Here is a 20,805-nt window from a genome sequence, read left to right as displayed (position 1 = left end):
CTCGTAGTTTACACCTATGAAGCTAAACAAAAAGCAAACCTAGTTGTGCACACGAGCTCCCACAAAGACAGCATAGATTGTATTTTCCCTTATGATGGCAGCACTTCATCACCAAGCAGCCAAATTACATTCGTCAACTAGACTAAGTGCAATTTCTGGAGAAATCGTGTGGTAAGGCTGAAAGCTGAATACTAATAGCTGAATGCTAAGATTTGAATGCATGCTTATGAAGTAACTAAATTGAGAGATAAATTATGGAACGATGACATCCTGGTTACTGGACAATGCACTTTACCAACTGCCAACGAGCAGTATCAAACACCTGGTAATGATGATAAGTCATATGTATGGAAGTGGGTGTGGAAAGTAACACTTAGAAATAGATCGATGTCTATCCCCTTGAAAATGAATGAGGAAAAGTTGACATTTAATTTAAATTGTGCGAATACTGTAAATAATGTGGGATCAGACAATATATACCCCGGGAGGCGGGAATGTTTGAAGCAAGTTGAAATTTGAACAGTGTAAATCGGAAGTATTATGTGGAAGTTGTTACATGGCAAAAAAGTGTGGAGAGTAAAAATCACAATAACATGTGGGAATGCTTCAGCATTGGGCTTTTTGATACTTCTGACCAGGCCATTTCAAAATAAAATACATAATAATAAAATTCGGTCAACCTCCAATTCATATTCAATGAATAGCTTGAAATTCTCCAAACATAAGTGGTGAACTGCTAGAGATAAAATAAATCAATCAATCAATCAATAAAAGCATGTAAGGTTACCCACAACCACAACTGAAAAATATTGTATATTTCATAATTACAGTATACAAAAAGTCAAAGCCTCCAAACTTAAACTCCACCGACACAAAAAAACAGAATGCAGCTCTACTTACCTTTTGGCTTTTGTGTAGCGTGCAACCTACAAGGCGCTTGCGTGAAGCCACCATTAGCTATTTTATGTCTAGCCACCTGGGGGGGATGATATGGGGGGGGAGGGGCGCTTGATATGTAAATTATCCGTTGCGTAACCATGTGACAAAAGTTCAGAGCGTCCCACATTTTTGGGGAACAGGCAGATAACAAAAGATGGACTCGGTTGTTAAATGTCACCCTCCAGAGACCCGACTATTTGTACACATGCACTCAAAAAGTCACTTTTTCATAAAATTGTCGCCTTTGAAGCACGAACATCATGTTTTGCCCAAATCAAATTCACGTGTTTTTTTTCGGACAGGAAACCTGTTTTGGATTAGCAATTTAGTTTCCTGGGAAACATCGGGGCGTAACTAATCATTCAAATATGAGAAGATGAAAAGGAATATGTGGCTTACAGAAAATCTGACAGAAACAATAGGCCTACGTTTTTAACAAGGCTGTTTATTTGCCCATGATATTGAGCAGATGGCTAACGATGAGTCACCCAAGCCAAAATACAAAAAAAAAACAAAAAAACATGCCACTTTTGGGCGTTAGTCCTATTAAACACGCTTCAATAAAGGCACCGTCCTCCGCACGCTTCGCACTCCATCAAAATAAAAGCTGGCAGGCCAGTCGCAACGTACCACTCGCTTTACATTTCAGCAGCTTCATATTTCTGCTTGATATTTGCTTCTGCGGAGGCCAAACGGCCTTTCAATGCTGCAATTCAACATCATCTGGCCAATAGAAATACAGATTCACAATATGAAATGAATGGGAATACAATATGTTGCTCAATTGCAGTTCATATTAGAGGCGGGAACCTCTGGGTACCTCACGATATGATGCGATATGCAATACAAGGCTCACCACAACGATTAGATCACGATATGACGATACTGCGATTATCGATATATTACTCCGGTAATAGATCCACGATAATCTACGATAAAACTAATCATATGATGATAATAACCTTTTGGCTAGTTGCAACAACCGGTCGTCATGGTAACAAACTAGCCAGAATTTAGGTGGGCAGTACTGTATGAACTAAAGCTCAATTCACACTGGCTGCGGAAAGGATGCGGTGCGTTTTACGTACGGCTTCCGCAAGGTCCTATTTTTTAAACAATCGCCACGCTTGCCTGTGTCACATCGATTTGCTTTTTGGACATTATTTCTGGGACTTCTACCATGGGCAAGTATGGTTTGTGTTTAAATAGTGATATTTTGTCATGTTTAATTTATTCTGAGCTATTTTTTTTGTCTTAAATGTCCGACGCATGTAGCTAGCTAGATTCCCTTAAAAAAAAAAAAAAAAAAAAAAGCAAGTTCGCAAATGGTTTTATTTTGAAGTATATAGGATTTACCTTGATGCGACACGCCCGACTTCCCGTCCGGCTGGTGTCACTTCTTCAGCTTCATGAAAATCCGCATGCGGCATCCAGAAAAAATAGAACGCATGCAGAAACCTTCCGCATCGTCGCAGTCGTTCCTCTGGTGTAAATTGACACGTAGACTTGAATGCGTTCTATTCCTGCGGCGTCTTTACGGCCGCCATATGGAAAACGCACCACATCCTTTCCGCAGTCAGTATGAATTGAGTGTGACGATATATCGATATCGTGATAAATCATGATACATTGTCTCCTGATAGATTATCAATAGGCCTACGCAAGTATCGCAATATTTTTTCCACTTGCTGTCGACTGAAGATGACATCACCTGTGCTGGATTTGGTCAGCAAACTGAGCCATGATTGGTCAACACAGGTGATGTCATATTCTGTTGACAGCAAGTGAAAAAAAACAATTTAAAAAAAAAACATTTTTCAAGGTATAAATTGAAAAAAAAAGAAAAAAAGTTTTTTATGTTGTCAAATTCATTCTGGACAAAATATTAACTTGTTAACTGCTGAAAATGTCTCAATGAGTCAAGTATCACTTTAATTGCTTAATTTGTATTATTTAACTTAGTAGACGCTAAATAAGACTTTTTAGGTTTAATCTGAATGCCAGAAATAATAATAAAAAAAAAAATTGAATGGTGCTTTTGCCTCTGACCTCTTCACTGATGTATGTGGCGTGAAGCCACACACACGCACACACACAATAATGTTTGTTTTGTTTGAGGTGTGCTTTTCGAGATGGTATTTGTGTGCCCGGCCGCGACGATAATGAACCTTCACGCTTTGGATTGCCGCTAACTTGCGTTTGTGTATTTCTTTTGGAGTGTGGAAGACCCACGCGGGAAACGGGCCTGTTGTTTATTTGCCTGCAACGCGTAAACATGTCAGATCGTGATACTCTTTTATTTATCACATCCACTTGACATGTGCTAATAGGAAACACATTTGGGATGAAAGCGCGCATGTGTGACTGAATGTGTGTGCGTGCATACAGGAATAAAGCAGGACTTTTTTTTTTTTTTTTTTTGCTGGCTGTGCAATATGTCTCACACGTGGGCAGCCATTCGCAGCCCTTACACAATCCGAGAAGTGTTGCATGTATCGTATGTGAAACTTAAATATGTTCTGAGTAAAGAATTATGATTATTATGATTATTATTATTATTATTATTATTATTATTATTATTATTATTATTATTATTATTTTAGAGGTTTTGAGTAAATAGTCCTAACTCCTCTCCCATTAAGAAAATCGCTAAAAATTTAATTACTGTTAAAATTCTATTAATAACTGTTATTGCTAAATTGATTAGAAATTTTTGTTGTTTTACATATCACTATTTATTATCATTATTATCATCACTATTATTGTTAATTGGAAAAAAAACGACAATATAAAGACGGCAAATCAAACTCAAAAATGCATGTGTCTCATTCTATTCATTTATTGTATAGTTCAATCTACAATGATCGTATCACAACATAAATTTACACTATTGTAGCCGGTAAAAAAAACCTAAAAAAAAAAAAAAAAAAAACCTACATCTTACCTGAACATGGTACAATCCAGGTCACCTTTGCTTTAAAATGCTTTGGTTTAGTTCATTCTAGGTTTGCTAGTTGGACTTGGCAACTTGGAATCTCAGCACCCCCGAGGAAACGTATAAATGCCGAAATCTGGTAAGCCCACGTAGATATGGATTCGTTAGTTTGTTTATTGTATTAAACGGCTTCTTGACATTGAACTAATTTCCCAGTGCCAAATTTTTACTAGCAAAGACTTTCAAGGAACACCAGTTAGCACTGCCTCGGCCTAGAGTGCATGCGTTAGCTCAACTTAGCATTTGTTTTAGCTACTTAGTACAGTATACATGTTTGTTTTAACTTTGTGCATGCTAGCTTAGCAAATGCTAAAGTGGAATGTTTTGACTGACCCCAAGGTCAACTTCACAAAAATGTTCAAAAGCAAACTTTTTTTTTTTTTTTAACCTCCCCAATGGTTAAGTGTTTTTAGACACCTGCAAATGCATCTTTCTTTTGAATGCGCAGTCAAGTGGACACATGATGTGTTTAAAGATAATTGTTGAAAGTGTGCAATTTCATTGACAAAAGCCGGATTTGAAGCTTTCTTTGAGATACTTGTTGATATTTTTTGTGTGCGTAATCAACGTGAATGTTGTGTTTATTCATGAGGTTAAGTAGTGGAAGATAAACTGATAAATTGAATTTTAAATCATGAAGAGGAACTAAAACGCATCCTTGAGGAACACCAATTGCTGCTGATACCCAATCCAATAATAATCAATTCATCTCAATTTATAATTTTATAATTTTCTAGTGTTTTTAAATAACCAGCCCCCCCCCCAGTTTGTTTGGTTTTTCAGTTGCTGTTTTTGACAACAAGACATTGTAAATTCAAGTCTGCGTTACACATATTTGCCTTATGTGGCTCTATCTATGACTGTGTACATGATACATTCCCACAGTAAAGAAGATGAAGAGGCAAAAACATGTAAAAGCAAACCAATCACCCAACAAACAAACATGGAATTGTCTGCGTGTAGAACCAGTGACAGAAGGACGCGTCAGGGCTGCGTAACCACACTTGAAGGGCAAATTCATCATTGTGCATCATCATAGCGGGGGAAAAAAAAAAAAAAAAACTCATCCAGCTGCGGTTGCTTCTTTGAAATTTACTGCCACATCGGTGCCCAAACAAGTCGGCATTTGAGATCAACACACGTCAACAGTCACTTTCTACACGACATTTGCTTTGTGATTTCATACTGCGAGACATTCTTTTGAGGGATTACATCAACGGGAAGGAGAATCAAATCACGCGTTCCATTGGAAGCCGTAAACGTGTTGTCACATCTCTGATTTAAAGGAGTCCGTTTCTTGACAATTTAAAACAGTTCCCGGTTGTTTTTCACGCTGAACGTCAAAATTTACAACAGGTGTTTGATCCATGGATGGGCAAGACATTTGCTACTTCAATTAGAGTTGGTACTTGTCAATTTAGACTCTTGAATGTGTTTTTTTTTATTGAATAGGATTAGGACCGGTGGGGGGGGGGGGGGGGGGGGGGGGTAGAAGGGTTGGCACGATTCTCACTTTAATCTCAGAATTCTGACTTTAATTTCAGAATTCAGATTTGAAACTGAGAATTCCGACGTTAAAGTGAGAATTCTTTTTATTCTAAAAAAATATGACTTTAAAGTGAGAATTCTGATTTTCATCACAGAATTCTGACTTTAATCTCAGCATTCCGATTTGAAAGTGAAAATTCCGACTATAAAGTGAGAATTCTCATTTTAATCACAGAATTTTGACTAAGAATTTTCACTTTAATCTCACAATTCTGATTTGAAAGTGAAACTCCCGATTTTAAAGTGAGAATTCTCATTTCATTCTCAGAATTCTTTTAACTTCAACTTGTATTTTATACTTGTGATGTGTTTATATTTATATGTTGAATAAAACAACCAACCCAAAAAATCTGACTTTAAAGTCAGAATTCTGACTTTAAAAATGCAAATTCTCACTTTAATCTCAGAATTCAGATTTTGTGATGTAGAGATATGCATTGGGGGAGTCAGAAAGTCAGAATTCTGAAAAAGTCAGAATTTTAACTTTAAAGTCAGAATTCTCAGAATAAAGTCAGTATTGTAACTTTAATCCATCCATTTTCTGAACCGCTTGCTCCGCACAAGCGTCGCGGGGGGTTTGGGGGGGTGCTGGAGCCTATCCCAGCTGGCTATGGGCAGTAGACGGGGTACACCCTGAACTGGTTGCCAGCCAATCGCAGCAGAATTGTAACTTTAAAGTCAGAATTCTGAGATTAAAGTTAGAATTTTCACTTTAAAGTCAGATTGCTGAGATTAAAGTCAGAATGCTCCCAACCTTTTTTTTTTTTTTCCCCCTCTTCAATGGCCCTAATCCTCTTCCGTAGTTTTTTGAATGTATGTAGAAACCATATAATAAAACCACACAAGCATGGCAACAACATGCCCCGATCCCAGAGTCAAACCCCTTGAACCACAAAATTGTGAGACGGACGTGCTAAGTACTACTTTGGTATGCTGCTTGCATGAAAACCAATTACTGTGAATATGGCCGTTGATGGAAATTGTAGGAGGAGGGGTTTTGTTGGTGCTGGATTTCACTTTGATGGATTGGATGTACTGGCTTCTATGGATCTCACTCTGCCTTATCGATCCTTCCCTCCTTCCTCTCTTTAGTTTTTCCTCTGGTCTCTTGATATCTCGCTAAATTTGCTGGAATTTAGAGGCTTCCGGGGTTGGCGTAAGACTTTGATTTTGTAATCAAGGGGAAGGCAGGAAGTGTTTGGTCGGTGCTGGATTTCACTTTGATTTATCTTTCTTTTCTCCTTATTTTTTTCTGACCTTTTCTCTGGTCTCCTGACCATTTAAACTTCACGACTCTGGCAAGATTCTGAAGTACCTGGTTAAGGCGAAGGGTAATGGGATATTTATAAGGCTTTAGGTGAATTAATGAGTATAAATTTATACGTATTTGCACGCACACGCACGCACGCAAACGCACGCACGCAAACGCACGCACACACAAAAAAAAAGAAAAAAAAAAAAAGAAAAAGAGCAATGATGATAAGACGTTGAATCGGTAAGACTACCGAATGAACAATTCTGAGCTCTACGGGGGGGAAAGAAAAAAAAAAAGGAAATTGTTCCTCTCACCTGCGTATCGCCTCGGTCACGCTCGCAGCGAAGGACCAAGCGTGTCTCGCCTCTCTCCGTGTCGCGGCCTAATTCGAAGCATCTTGCAGGGGATGAGCGTAGGATGTGACTGCGGAAAAATAAAAGAATCATAACGGGAGGATCAAAGAAGTCGTGAAAATCTATTCCTTCTGGACACGGCGGGCTCTGGCATAAAACAAAGGCCGTCAAAAGTCAAGACAGACCGAGCGCAGAACGGGGGACGGAAGGATAAAAGGGGAGAGAAGAAAGTCCTGAACTCTGCAGCTCACGAAGCGGCTCATCTGCAGCACGTGCGGCCGCTTGATTTACACGCGGCTCCACCGGGCCGCTTCCAAAAAGTAGTTCACCTCCACCTGCTTCCCGCAAGTATGATCACACAACACAGCTGCGTCAGGTCCATAATTCTACTGTCAGAGTGCACTTTGTGTTCTAATTTACCGGAACGTTTCATGTCAGTGTCTTCTTTTTTTTTTCTTCTCTCAATACAAGACAACACGCAGATGGCCTCGCTTCATTTCCATTTGTGTACTGCACGTAGAACCCAGCTTTGTTATCATTCTTGCAAGATAATGAGAAACATGCATAATATAGCACAAATGATAATATTGCTCTCAGAAATAAGCACCAAGGCAGTGATATGACTGTAAGGCTTGAAATAAGCAGTTCTGCGTCGTAGTTTGCTTTCGCAATTTGCCTTGTGCACCTCATCAATCGAGATGTAATGGCAACAATATCGTGATATTGCATGATTAAAATTGCCGCAATATCGTTGTCGTTGCGATATTGAACGCAGCACATCAGTTAACAAAGTGAGGGTGTATTCCATTCGTGCAGTTCTACCGCCCTCTGGTGGTTAACTCATTTGCTCTCAAAAACGTATGAATATGTTCTATTTTAAATATTACCATGGTCCCAAAGACATATTTATACATTTTTTTTCAATGCTAGAGCATATACAGAAGGCTATGATGCAGCTTCTGAACTGAAGAGAATGCTTGAAGCAATGTCAGTTATTACAAACACGGCCAGCAGGTGGCAGCAGAGTATAAGAGATCAACCAGGGCCATGTTGCAGGAGCTGTTTTCCCCACCGTTTTAAACAGATGTGTGAATAATGATGAAACTTAGCTGTATTCTAATGTTAATTGCTGCAAAACTGAAACAGATAGAAATATACTTTTTTTCTCCTGATGAAAGAAGAGATTAATCTTTCTTTTGGTAGGTTCCATGTTTTTATACCAAGAGAACACAATATTCTGTGGGTCTTTCAAAATCAGTCAAAATCCCGTAAAGGTGCCAGGGGCAAAGGGTTGCTTCAGTGAAAATTGGCTGGTAGTGAATGAGTTAATTAGTGCAGTTTAATTTTAATTTAGAATGTTTTGGCCACTGTGGCAGTTATTTTGTATATAAAGCAGTCACACCAGCAAATGTATTTATTTCTTTATTTTGGTGGGGGCAAAATTATAGGTTTTTACACAGTATTGTGAGTTTTTTTTGTTTTGTTTTTTTTTTAAATATCACCAACCTCCCCACAATATCGTGATAATAATCGTATCATGAGATTCCTATCGTAATATTTATCGTATGTTCCTATGTATCGTATGTTTGGATATCGTTACATCCCTATTCATCAACAGGTATTGAATAGCAAAACTGAGAATCAACCGCCAAGATAAGCGCCAAAATAAAGCAGAAGAAGAAGAAAAGGAGGAAGCTCTGTGCTACTTGTGCCATAGCAGCCAGCTAGCTGGCTAGCTAGCTAGCAGCAAGCTTTGGCTGGCTACAATTGCGCCTAATTACATTGAGGAGTCGCTCCAAAGTTAGTAATTATCGCCTCCGTTGAGACAAATAAGCTACATGACAAAAAGAGAAGCCATGCTAATTGTTAAGCTAACTTGAGAGTTACACGGCTAGCGCGGAGTTAAGTGCTTGGGTGACGGAGACCACTTTTTTCGTTAAAGCGGAGAACATACAACTTTAAACATCAGAGTTATTAAGTGTCAGGACTCAAGAGAGAGAATTCCACTCACTAAACAGAATGGGAACCAGAAATGAAATAACTTCCATTACACAGTACATCAGTCAAGGGGAGTGACCTGGTTTTGTGAGGTTGCGGCGTATATTCCCCAAAACTGCATGTTGTTGGCCACTTTATTCTTGATAGACGCATATCCATCATTGTGTAGCTTTTTGACATTTAAGATTTAAAAGTATGTTACAAGGGCTGATCCAATTTGCATAAAGCAAAGACCAAAGTCAAGCGGCAAGATGTTGGGCCACACTTGAACAATGCCGAACGTTTCGCAACACTTCAAAGAATCACAGGATTTAAAACACAAAACCAAAACATGAGAAATGTTCGCTGCCGCAGCCGCACGCTTTCTCTGGAGGAATAACAATTTGAATTCCCAAAAGCCATTTCAAAGCCGCTGCAATGAGAAACACATAACCCAGATCTCAGCGACTCTCATGTTTGGACTCGGAGCTTTTAGTGTTTTAGTGAAGGTGCCACGAGGTCTTGAGATTGTCACTTTGGGTGCAATTTAAGGGAAAGCGAAGTGTTTAGCGTGTAAATCACGACCTCCTTCAAGTTTCTCTGAAACAAAGAAGCTGTTGTGCGACAGCTTCGAGGAAGTCGCTCCGGTCGGACGATGGGGCCTTTGAGATCACCGCAAAAGAACAGAGCAGCTGAGTAAGTCCATAACTCATCCTCAAAAACAAACTCCCTTGTCTGTAAATAAGAGCCAACTCGAACCCCCGAGGGCGACGCGGAGTTTTTGTGGTTCAGCTTTAGGAAGGCAAACAATGCTGCAGACCGGAAAGGATGACACATTTCTGTAAAATATGACACTAGCGGCTTAAAACATGAGGATGCACCATAGTGAAACTGATAGTTAGATTTTTTTTTTTTTTTTTTTGGTCTGTCGCTATACATGTTAGGATTAGGAGTGAGACAAAATATTGTCATTCACCCCATAATTTACTGTCACTTTCCTGCTGCTGTCATAAAACCATAATTAAATTATTTTAAAAATGTCAGACGCCACACATGACGTAAATGATCAATTCAAATGTTCTACGCTTAAATCTTAACTAAAATAATGTGCCAACAATAAAAACGTGTATAATATATATATATATATATATATATATATATATATATATATATATATATATATATATATATATATATATATATATATATAGTTGAACGCTTCAGTTGCTGCAGTACTTACATATTCCATGTAATTCTTCTATTTTCGGCCTGGAAATGTTTCGTATACAAATACTTCCTGGATTTACGAATTTAGTACGCGCTAGCGAAGGTTCCTAGGGATGTAAAAACTGCCACAATATCGTCTTCGTCATGTCACGATATTAAAAGCATCACATCTGTTAGTATTGATGATTTCCATTTGTGCAGTTATAGCACCCTCTGGTGGCTCATTTTAATTTAGTGCAGGTTAATTTTCACAAGGCATGTTTTGGCCCTTCAATGTTTAAAATCCACGCTAATGTTCAGATGAAGGGGAATGTAGTATGCTTTGAAGCGAGTCAATATGAGGAGGAACTCAATGTTTGCTTGCATTAGCAAGTAAGTGCCTCAATATTAAAGGGATACTTTACTTATTTGGCCATTTTTTGCAGTCAAGCATGAATATTTTGCCTATTATAAATTTGATATTTTCATTATTTTTCATGTAAAATTAGTACCTTTAAAAACACATTTTGCAACTTGCTGTCGACTGAAAATGACATCACAAGGGCTCAGGTAACCAATCACAGCTCAGCTTGTGAATGTCACATGACCAAACCTAGAAAACAGGTTGTCATTTTCAGTCGACAGCAAGTTGGAAAATGTGTTTTTAAAGGTACTAATTGTATGTGAAAAATAATGAAGGTATCAAATTAATTATCGACAAAATATTAACTTTTTATTGCTATATTGGGCTAAATAAGTGAAGTATCCTTTTAAGTGTTATTAAAGATTGTTGGTTGTTTATGTGCATTGCTGTTACGTACAAAAGCACAATTTTTTTTTTTTTTTTTTGTATGAGCTCTTTTTTTTTTTTTTTTTTTTTTTTTTTTTTTTTTTTTACAATATTGTCCAATTCCAAGGTCAGCACAGTAGGTACCGGTACACTCCAGTAGAAAGGTGTTCATATCTGTCAATTCCATATTTAGATAAATGTAATAATCTAAGTTCACGTGATGACATTGTTTCCTTTACCTGTATAAGTGCGTGTGCTTCTGCCGTGTGGCAGCAGATCCTGGGTGGCCATATGCTGCGATTTTTGAAAACCCCACCACGGCTTTTCACCGCTGTTTTTCATTCGAAGTTATCGGCATATTGTTTGAAGGCCGCTGCGGACCTCACAGACTGCACTTATAACAAAGTGAGAAGCACACCGAGGCCTTAGGAAAACCTCGGTTAAGGTCATCCGTGGCAGCTGGCATGCAAGGCGGCCTACAATAATACACAGTTTCGTCCCTCTTGACGGCCATCAGTACACACTTGTACAGTCGCGGCGCGGCAAAGGCGCACGCTTGCGCTGACATCTCCAGACAGTGAAAAATAAACGGAAAGAAGGAGGGGGGAAAAGAAGACGCAGAACGAATTCCAGTGTTGTGAGCGAAAGGAAAGCCGAGCCCAGCCATCGTACACGACGACGTCCACGCGCGGAGTGTTAAAGTCGAGTACGCCTCCGCCAAGGAAGAAGCATGAAAGCAGCAGTCATTAAAATACTTTTGAGAAGACGGGATGCTTATCAAATAATATGAACCACATTGCGCCACTCTGGATTTAGAGTCGGGCTAGTGGAGATAGCGTTACCTTTTCAAGTGTGCTTTGATGTCCGGACCTTCAAAGGTGCTTCTGGGAAAATGAAAGATGTCTACTTTAGGTCAGTGGAGATCTGGCTTCTGTATAGTGGTGCCTCGAAATATGAGTGACCTGGCTTTCAAGTTTTTTATGGGCTATGAGCCGTCGTTTGGACCATTTTTTGCTTTACTTGTGAGCAAAAAATGGAACTATGAGAGCTGTCTGGCAGCAGGGAACTCGATTCGCTTCACAGCAAGCAGCAATATGACAGATAGTGAACAACACTTACTCACTTGAAGTTTACTGTCAAACAAAAAATAAAACTGACAATTACACATCTGTATATTAAGCTTTGGTTGAGAATAGAAACATTAGCTTATGTTATGCTAAACAATGCAATACGGCATAGACAGGCTAACTAATATTGTTGCGGTGTTGTAATCCTTTAACTCATTGACGCGCAGCCATTTTCTTTGCGAAACCCCTTTCTGATAGATTCTGCAAGGCCCACAGAATATTGTGTTCTATTGCTATAAAAACATGGACCCTACAAAAAGAAAGATTAGAGTCTCTTCTTTCATCAGGGCAAAAAGTAGATGTGTATCTGTTTCCATTTTGCATCCACTAGCATTAGAATATTGCTAAGTTTCATCAATACTCACATTCCTGGTTAAAACACTGACAAACAGAGCTTGGTGCAACATGGCCCTGGCTGATCTCTTATGATCTGCTGCCACCTGCTGGCTGTGCTTTTAATAACTACCCATGCTTTAAGCCACCTCTTCATGTCAGAAGCTGCATCAAAGCCTTCTGTTATGCTCTTGCATTAAAACAAAACAAACAACAAAAACAAAAAACAAAAAAAAGATTTTATTCTTGACATTCCATTTAATTATATCGTGTAGTTCATAACCTAACCTCCCGTCAGATGGTATGAAAAAACAGCCCCATTTATCTGGTGGATTTGCGCAACAAAACTTCCCCCGACGTTGCTGCCAGGCGTGATTAGACCTCAAGACGATGGCAAACCTCTGTAAAAACACCAATCAACATTTCCTCATAATAAACGTTGAGAGACGGATGGTCAGGAGGGGAAATATTTTCCATGATGCTCTTTAAATTTTCCACCCCAAGCTGTCTTAACAAAAGAAGAGCAAGGCATCGATTTACAAGACAGAAGCCAAGGTCACTCAGTCAGACCAGTTGAATTCTTCCTGCTGCTGTAGCAAAAATATTTTTGTTTTGTTACTTTGACTTTAATTGGAACGTGTGGCTTGATTGGAAACATCAGAGAGTGAGTGATGTTAAACAGGTTCTTTTTTTTTTCCCCATTCAGAAAGTTCACGCATTGTGTAATTCATAATATTATGTAACATTTTTGGACTCTGATAACAATGGAATTGTTACTTAACACTTTAGATACTGTTTGATAGTTAATGTTTACATTTTTCAGATGTTTAATATTAATAATTCAATCTGGCCACTTGGCCTTGTTTTTTGTTTGTGTGTGTGTGTGTGTGTGGGGGGGGGGGGGGGGGGGGGGTGATTTCATTTTGGAGACTATTGGAAGTTGGAATGAATTTTCCTTCTGGAAGAATGAAGTATCGAGCTAACTTGCTAGCTAAGTAGCCACCTAGCTATAGTAGGGGTGGAAATCTTTGACTGTCACACGATTTGATTCCGATTTTTGGGTCCGCGATTCAAATCAGACTCTATTTTCGATTCAAAATGATTTGATTGACCATGATTTCTGTTTGAACTTATAGATGAACAAACAATCGTCATGAGCTACCCCAGTGTGACTCGCTAATGCTAATTAGCTTGCTACTCATCCCACTTTTATCACTCAAAAGAACGGCAACTCACAAAATGTTTCAGGAATGTATACAGAGAAGCATCTTAAGATTACTCTCCGGCATGGACTCTTCTTACACTGCAAAAAAAAAACAAGTTTTATTGGCATAACTTGACCGTGACTTTTTCCTTCTACTCTCTAACGTGGCTACAAACGTAACTTTATATCAGAATGCGCGGAACCACACTGCCCCTAAGTGGCGTAATCGGGTACAACATGAACTGAGTTCTCAGTAAAGGCACACAAAAACAAGGGCACGTCGACAGTCTAAAATAATTTTAAATAAAATCGATTACAACAACTGCGATTGGCTGGCAATCAGTCCAGGGTGTACCCCGCCTACTGTCCTAATCCACCTGAGATAGGCTCCAGCAACCCACGAAAATGGATGGATGGATGGACGATTACAACAAAAGAAAAAAAAATATTATCAAAACAATTTCCAAGAAGATGAGCGAGGACACCTCAGAGTCACACCACAGGATAATCGGCCAGGATAATCTTTTCTATTCGAAAAGCTATCCCAGATACGTGTTTGCGGTCTTTCTATATGCACTTTAATGACGGATCGCATAAACAGGTCCAGAGCGCAGCCGCTCGACACGGCTGTCTGTCTTTGCCATTTCCCTCTGATGTTCTCAGTCACTCCGCCCTCAAATTCCTCCAGCATGCCTCATTCCTTTTTTGCTGCGGGCCAGGCCGTCTCCCCGGGGGCTCATCTTCAGGAGGAAATTATTTTTCATTGCCACCAAAACACTGCGACTTTGGGCCGGCTTGGCCTCTTGGCCCTCGTGATGGTCGTCCAGGTTGTAAGGTCGTACTTCCTCCTGCCAGTGAGATGGAAGTTGGAAGGTCAAGCCAAGCATCACGGTGAGCCAGTGTTGACTCCACTGAGCAACATGTGGTTGTAGATCACACTAAAGCTCCTAAATGGACTTCTTTAAAGTCACGGGGTGTCCAATCCATCTTCACTCGAGCAACTCTTGTCAAGCTTTGTGGACGTTTTTGACCGTAATGGCCCTCCGAAGTATTGTTTTGAGTCGGAATAGCCGTCACTTTCAGATTCTCTGAGACATCCATCCATTTCCAATATGGCTTATCCTGGCCGAGGTCACAGACTGCTGGAGCCGATCCCAGTTGACTTGGGGGCGAGAGGGAGGGAAGACCCTGGACTGGTTTTAAGGCACATAAACTATACAGGGAGTCCTCGAGTTAAGGCGCACTCGACCGAAGGCGTTTCGACTATACAGTTAACGGTTACGCCCGGTCCGCCAGTTTGGTCCCATCCGCCATTTTGGCTCTGCGTCCACCATATTGCCCACAGTATAGTGTTAATTTTGTCTACCATTTTTAAATTTAGTCTCAGTTTTAGTCCAGTTTCAGTCACGCTTGTTAGTTTTTATCACAGTTAGTCAACCTCATCCCATTTTTAGTTAGTCCATTTTTAGTCGACTATAAATATTTATTTTAGTCCAAGAAAACATAATTGTATTCGTCTAGTTTGAGTCAGGCGGCACAGCGGTTAAGTGGTTAGCACGTCCGCCTCCTAGTACTGAGGACGCAAGATCGAGTCCAGGTTCCAGCCTTCCTGGGTGGAGTTTGCATGTTCTCCCCGTGCCCGCCCGGGTCTTCTCCGGGTACTCTGGTCTCCTCCCACATTCCAAAGACATGCATGGCAGGTTAATTGGGCGCTCCGAATTGTTCCTAGGTGTGCTTGTGCGTGTGGATGGTTGCTCGTCTCTGTGTGCCCTGTGAATGGCTGCCAACCAGTTCGGGGTGTACCCTGCCTACTGCCCGAAGCCAGCTGGGATAGGCTCCAGCACCCCCGCGACCCTTGTGAGGAGCGAGCAGTTAAGAAAATGGATGGATGGATAGTTTTCGTCAACAAAAACTGTCACGTTTTAGACTAGTTTTAGTCAGGACAACCATTTTACCCCTGTATATATTTTTTTTGTCAGCAGATTATATTGAATCAAACTATTTCACATAAAATTTTCACATTTTTAATGGAAAAACAACTTGACATACAATTACAGTACAGTATATCAACAAGTGGCTACTATGAGCTACTATGCTATGAGCTAGCAAGTTAGCAATCATTAGTTAGTAGTCACATTAAACTTATTGTTGGAACATTATAGCCGTTGGATTAATGTTAAATTAGAACTATAATTTACTTGTTTTGTTTTTTAACCTTTCACAGTGAATCCATCTCCTGTCTGTCCCATGTGTTTGTACTGTGTGTCACATGACAGTGTCACAGACGTGACAGATTAGCAGACAAAATTTTACAAAATCATATAAATTTCATCTCGTTTTTGTTCATGACCTGAAATGTCCATAGATTTTAGTCCAGTTTTTATTAATCCATCCATCCATTTTCTTGACCGCTTATTCCTCACAAGGGTCGCAGGGGCTGCTGGCGCCTATCTCAGCTGGCTCTGGGCAGTAGGCGGGGGACACCCTGGACTGGTTGCCAACCAATCGCAGGGCACACAGAGACAAACAACCATCCACACTCACACGCACACCTAGGGACAATTCGGAGCGCCCAATTAACCTGCCATGCATGTCTTTGGAATGTGGGAGGAGACCGGAGTACCCGGAGAAGACCCACGCGGGCACGGGGAGAACATGCAAACTCCACCCAGGAAGGTCCGAGCCTGGACTCGAACCGGAGACCTCAGAACTGGGAAGCGGACGTGCTAACCACTCGACTACCGTGCCGCAGTTTTTATTAAGTGAAGTACATTTTCATCTCATCTTCATTGGTCGACGAAAATGCATACTGATTTAGTCCCAGTTATTGTTTATTAATGAGGGTTTTAGTCTAGTCTAGTCTAGTTTTAGTCTGGTGAAAGGTGTGTTGACGAAATTATTTTTGTCTAGATTTTGTTGATGAAATTAACACTAGCCCGCAGTGTTTTCCCCTCGTCCGCTATTGAACCCTTAGCTAGTGCTAGCGCTTATGCACCTGTGGGAGTAACTTTTGGCTTTTTCGCCCTCTTTTTTTTTTTTTTTTTTTTTTTTTTTCCCCCAACATCATGGCCCCAAAGAAGAAAGCTATGTCTTGTTTACCACAAAACTGATGTTGTTTATGTACAGCACTTTGTATACAGCAACACCTGTTCTTAAAGCGCTTTATAAATAAAGTTGAGTTGAGTTCTATCAATGTTGGTCCAGCCAAAAGAAAACCAATTACCATGGAAACGAAGCTAGACATCATAAAAAGACATTAGCAAAGACTTGGACTTCAGTCGGACAGCATCTTATTGTTTTATTTTAATGTATTTTAGATCTTTTTTTTTTAATGCAAATTATTTTGATGTAAATATTGACTTTGACGTCGGCCCGGATCTCAGACGTAACTCGAGGACTCCCTGTATTGTTTTGAACCAGTTCTTCTCACTGTGTCCCAATTTAGGAGAACAAGATGCGTGACTTTTGCTTTGAGAATGTGGCGACTCATCAAATTGTTTACACGCTTCTGGTCATTCAGGTGACTCAGCACTTTGTTCATTGGCTTCATTGATCACCGTTGCCACGCAATGGTAAACCAAAACAATTAGCTCATTTCTATTGTAAAAAACACAGATGTACCTTTCCTCAGAAAGGCCAAAAGTCAGGAGGAATTTACTAAGGAAGCAAAAGAAAGCCCAAGAGAGTTTGAGTGAACTTGTGGCCTCAAAAGCTGCGGGGCAAATTTGAGCTGCTTATCTCGATCAATTCATTTGAGGAGTCACTCTGGTCCGCGATTTTGCTGGCGACTAATCGTGGGTGTGCCCAGCTTCTTGCCAAAAGTCATGTGGGATAAGATCCAGCTCACTGACGAACCAAATGAGGGCAAGCACAATTGAAAATGGATGGATGAGGCGGCTGGAGTCACGCTGGCTGAAATGATTTCGCCAGTAGATCTCGTCTGTAAACAAACACAGTGCAGCACAACCATTGACATGCAGAAGTCACATCTGACATTCAACACCCACACTTTCATCATCAGTCTCGCACAACTGAAGGAGCTGAAATGAATTCATCGTAATGCATACTGATGTTTTTTTTTTAAAGAATAATATAGTAGGGATAGACCGATTATCAGCCGGGCCGATTAACGGTGCCAATATTTGTCAAAATGCCAAATATCGGCATCGGCCTTTTTACGAACCTGAAGGCTGATCAAGCTGGGTGGTGAATGCTTGTGAACGTAGCGCATTTAGAGTTTTCGTCAGGATTTGTAAGACGTTCACGTTATTTTTAACCAGCTCTGTTAGTTACTACCGTATTGCTGCTGCTGTGTTACTGCCGCGTCACAGGCACTGTTTGGAAAGAAAAGCTAAAGTATATTATGAAACCTTTGAAAACTCATTCGGTGTACTGTCTTTCTTTGTAAATATCTCATGTTTCAATGTGGGCACATGCGGCTTATAGTCAGGTGCGGTTTATGTATGTACAAAATGCTTTTTCCTTTAGAAAAGTACTGAGTGCGGCTTATAATCAGGTGTGCCTTATGGTCCAGAAATTACGGTACTTGCAAATGAATATCGGCTTGAAATATCAGTTATCGGTCTCCTTGACTACTAATAATAATCGGTATCGTATTGGCCTTGAAAAAAAATATATCGGTCTATCACGATAATATAGAGTAGAGACATTTTTGTTTTTGGTGGGAGGCTTAAACAAGTTATTGGAACGGACATTTCAAGGTTACCAATGGCACGTCTTGAACTACAGGGAGTCCTCGAGTTACGACGTTTCGACTTTACACCCGTGCCTCGTCCGTAGCATCTTCTTTTTCATTAATTTCCCACAGTTATCACGCCATTTTAAAGTTATTTCAACTTGTTGTTGTTGTTGTTGTTACCTTCAGGAACGGACGTCCATCGAGCAGGTCGGCTCGCAAATCAGACGCATCACATTTCTGTGTTTAAGTTTCCATTAGCTCCGCTCTGCCGTCCATCAGCAATAAATGTCCGTGTGGAAACGCAAAATATTGGTTCCGGTATCTTCTGGGTGGCACAAATTATGTTTTTCTTTTTTTAATTACTGTACAAAGTATTTTGATGTAAATATCGACTTTAACGGTGAGGACTCCCTGTAGTTTTCTGTTTCTCATACCAATATTTACAGTAATTGTGACTCAACAACCAGGTTAGCGATAAACTCCAATTTATGTCCAAATTCCGGTTACGTCACTGCCTTAGGAACGCTGCTGGGCCATATGAATCGCAGCCGTCGTAATGAGAAGGAAGCGGCTCGTCACGCTTCTCGTGAAGCCAAAGCTGATGGATTCAATCAATGTTGCTATCTTCTGGACTACACCAGACCGGCCCTGGACCTGATACAGTATTTGATTTCTTCGTATTATTTGAATTCCTTTCCCATTTTTGTCCTTCTCAGTTTCATGTTGCCTTGATCGTTTGCCCCCCGCCCATCCTTTTCTCGACTCAATGTTGAATCACAATGAATCACTGATTCTCGTTTTTCGCTCGTGGATGTTTAGTTTTTCCCCTCCAGCTCCTGGGAATCTAATTTCCTGTTTCTGCTCCCGTCAACTGATTGATGTTTACGTTTAACAATCTGTTTCTGTTTTCAACTCTTTTCTCCTTCTTTCCTCCAAACTTGATTCTTTGTCTTTTTTTTCCCCGCCAAGATTTGCTCGCTATTGTCTACACGGAACGTTCCGGCGCATAGCGGAGGATAAAAAAAGATGGTTTAGTATTTGGCAGCAGTTGAAGCAGTTTGAGAGCGGCAACACCTCCAATGTGCGACTTCAAATCCAACGTACACATCCGAGCGGGGACTTGAACGTTATTTGCGCTCAGAAATGTTTTCATTCGACATCAACTCATGCTAATGCTGTGGCACAAGTTGACGCTGAGGGTGAGAATGTAAAGACGCACGTCAAGCTGGTTGCTCTGTCAGGTTAGAGGTTAGCAATATTTGCATAGACGCAACTGGAGCCTCAAGGCAAGGTTCACACTTTGAGTTAGCATAATGCAGTTATTCCTCTGGAGTAAATACTAATTTATGGAGAAGTCTTTTTGTTTTTTTTAATTCAGTGTAAGTAGGCACTATTTATGGTGGGGATAGGGACTTGTAAATACATTGGAGGAGAAAAAATACTCAAAATTCTTCAAAAAAATGCTGTTAAAAAATGTAGGAAAAAATTACAAATGTTAAAAAAATTATTATTCTAAAATAACAAACAAAAAAACCCTCTATTTTTCAGGTTTACCATTCAATTCTTTATTCTTTGAATTTTCCTTTTATGATTTTTAAAAATATTGTTTCCGTTCCCATCTCGATTTTTACATGGTGCCGTCATCATATCGTGTGGGAGGTTTTGAATATTGGTTGTTGTGTAATTCAGATTTCAACATTTGTTTTCTTGGCTTATTCTGCTTTCCAAACACTCGGGCCTCATAGCTATTGCACATTGTTTCGGTGCATGTGGAGGTGCAATTGGCGGGGCGTGACGCTCCAAAGTGCCCCCCCACCCCACTGCAACTGTCAGCCGCTCATAGAAAGCAGACGTTTAATTGCTCTCAGATGGCGAAAGCGTTTGGTGCGAGACGAAGGGTGTGATCGTGCTCGCCGCGCGGATTCATCCATTACGCCAACCATTTTGTCCAAATGGGGTGTGGTAGCACATCAGGCCCAGGGCCAAATACTTGCAACTTTGATAACAAAATACTTCTGGGGAACACGTTTCAGTGACCAACTTCCTTCCAGTTGAAGTTGTTTGGCTGTCGTTCAGACGATGAAGAACGTTGAGATGTTTGTGTGCTGCTGACACATCTGCTGTCATTGACACTTAAGAACATAAATTGAGACTTGAAAAGACACATTTGGTCGCCCAAGTACTCGACAGTTGACAGCATAAACCAGATTGTTTTCCTGGATATGTGTTGTCTGATGTTTGGGGTGTACCACGCTAACTTGGAATCTTACCAAACTTGGAAAGTTTTGGCAGGTGGATGAAGATTCTCATTACGCTTCCAGAATTTAGAAAGTTTGACAATAATAGCTTGTAAACTTGTTCCGCTTTTATCAGAGAATA

General features: G+C 40.2%; 1 protein-coding gene across 1 annotated transcript in view; it reads left to right on the top strand.

Annotated features, from left to right (window-relative positions):
• Window positions 1-3,923: 3,923 nt before the first annotated feature.
• LOC144030560 (uncharacterized) overlaps window positions 3,924-20,805 on the top strand; it is a 28,713-nt gene continuing 11,831 nt past the window's right edge. Inside the window, exon 1 of the transcript XR_013287288.1 lies at window positions 3,924-4,013. The gene's annotated coding sequence lies outside the window, so the exon portion shown is untranslated. The remainder of the gene's footprint in view (window positions 4,014-20,805) is intronic.

Source organism: Festucalex cinctus, chromosome 11, assembly GCF_051991245.1.
Source record: "Festucalex cinctus isolate MCC-2025b chromosome 11, RoL_Fcin_1.0, whole genome shotgun sequence".
NCBI lineage: Eukaryota > Metazoa > Chordata > Actinopteri > Syngnathiformes > Syngnathidae > Festucalex > Festucalex cinctus.
Note: the sequence above shows the minus strand (reverse complement) of the source record. Positions and strands in the feature narration are given on the sequence as shown.